This window comes from Schistocerca serialis, chromosome 2 (genome assembly GCF_023864345.2).
Source record: "Schistocerca serialis cubense isolate TAMUIC-IGC-003099 chromosome 2, iqSchSeri2.2, whole genome shotgun sequence".
NCBI classification, from domain to species: domain Eukaryota; kingdom Metazoa; phylum Arthropoda; class Insecta; order Orthoptera; family Acrididae; genus Schistocerca; species Schistocerca serialis.
The window spans coordinates 745775523-745778001 of NC_064639.1; positions in this window are offsets into that span (position 1 = coordinate 745775523).

Here is a 2479-nt window from a genome sequence, read left to right on the forward strand (position 1 = left end):
TCAACTGCCACTTTTCGCACCATTCAGATATCTTTTCTAAATTGTTTTGAAGTTTGTTTTGATCTTCTGATGACTGTATTAGTCGATAAACGACAGCGTCATCTGCAAACAACCGAAGACGGCTGCTCAGATTGTCTCCCAAATCGTTTACTTTGCCCGTAGTTGTTTTACAGTTAACTTTGCCGATAGTTGTTTTATTACAAAGAATAATTAAAGCTTATAACCGTCTCACGTGAACGGGCAGTGCGTTTCTATATGAGCATTACTTCAAGTATGGTTTGCCATGGCAGCACTGCACACGTAAGGTTCCAGAGCGTTTCCGATGCAACCTATTGTTTCATTTTGGTAACTGCTGCCTGTCCCTCATGTTTACACCCAAGTAACTGCAATGGCAAGATTATTTAACCGAAAAAACATAAAACAGATAAAGTGAAATTGCATTTATTACGATTTTTAGATCATTGAACTAAAAAAAAAAAAAAAACAGAGCTAGTGATACCATATACACTAGTGTGCAAAACTCAAGGACGAAATAACTTTCGCCATATGTGTCATCACCAACTAAAATAGATCGATGAAACCTGGGCCATACATAGGAAGAACAGCTACAGCATAGTGCCTAAGGAAACTGAAATGAGTATACAATGACATGAAGAGAAATGATACTTTTATTCAAAGACAATAAGTGCTATGAAGTCACCGCGATTGGTTACGGAGCCCCGGACATCACAAAAGATGGGACATGGTTCACACTAGAACATGTGGTGACAACGGGCGGCAGTGTGTGGTCTGCGACGTGCTCAAAATTACCACTAGGGTGGTAAGGAGTGCTTGTGGTAGGGTGTTCCATCCCTTCATCAGTGCTGCAGGAAACTGCTGGATGATCCTTAGCGCTTGTAGACGTGCTGCATATAAAATTACTCAGCTGTCTTCACTTACTGTTTTTAGTATTTTGCCTATAATGAGCCTCTAATACTGAGATGTTTCCCACACCACCCTGTGTTGTGGCTTTATATGTATGAGTGACTGTCTGTGTGTATGTTCTGTTGTAATGAATAAATACACCGTTGGTGGGACACAGGGCGGTGGGTGAAACTGCTTTCACACTATACGCTTCCGTTGTTAGGGCGATCTGCTCCAGCTGCTGCAGATGCTGTATTGAAGCTGAAAGTGTTAATCAAAGTTGCGGAGAAATATTCGTCGGGGCTCTGTTGTATAGCAATCAGATTTGCCTTTAGTTCTTAGAAACATTGGTGGCAAAAAAAAAAAAAAATGATCCGTGAAAGCACTTCTTTCCGAAGAAAGCATCAAATTATTTAATTAGAACTGAACGCTCCCGTCGGAATTGACCTCGAGCTGGTATTCATTAATAGCTCACACTTGAGCATACGTTGTTTGTGGAAATAACACGTACCTTTTTGAAATGAACGAAGTTTTATTGACCTTATTGTCAATGAAATTTTTCTCGCATATGAATTAGCGATTCTCTGTCATATATACAGATGTATATACGAATTTCATACCTGCCCATGTTAGGCAAAATTTTCTGCCTGACTCATGTAGCACTGCCACCGTCAGATGGCGCTACAGAACCACAAGCCCCACCGCCACACCCCCAAAGTGAATTGCGTCACTGCCCTGTAGAAACTTACTGCCTCACCAACACAGTTAGACCGCATTAGACCGGTGATGCTGTATTGTAACATATCACAATTTTAAAAAAAAATTAATTTCCGTCCGAATTCTGCAATGACGTCGATTAGGACCAGATAGTGAAGAAAACACTCCTCTCTCATGAAATCAGGTCTTACGAATATGGAAAGTGTAAGAATAATTATCTAAGCGCACTACGCCTGAGAGTAATAAAGAATATCGTTGTCTCTCTTTCTCGCACTATCACTAACTACGCCTGAGAGTAATAAAGAATATCGTTGTCTCTCTTTCTCGCACTATCACTACGCCTGAGAGTAATAAAGAATATTGTTGTCTCTCTTTCTCGTTCTATCACATTAATGTATAGCAATCTTACTACATGATACATCATACGCAGAACCTCTCCCAATGCGTGCCACACGTCCTAAGTCGATCGAACAGGCAGGCCAGTCCATTTGGTCATTATCCTCTCATTCCAAAAGCTCTCCCACCTGCGAAGTTCGATGCAGCCGCGCATTGTCATCCATAAAAATGAAGTCACGGCCGTGTGCACTCCTGAAAAGACGCACAAGGGAATCAGACCTTCACACCTGTACCTCCAAAACGATGTTCCTGGGTGCATTACTTACCCTCACGGGGAGGCGAGATGTGGAAACATGTAATGCACCCAGTAATATTTTCGAATATCATCGTTTTGGTGGTTGTGGTGCGGAAAGGTATAACATTGCATGGTCGCACTTACCTACAAATCTTTGCCATGGTACACTCACTAGTCAACATTAGTGTGACACCGAACTCCTTCCCCATGTGACTCTTTTCAAGGGTA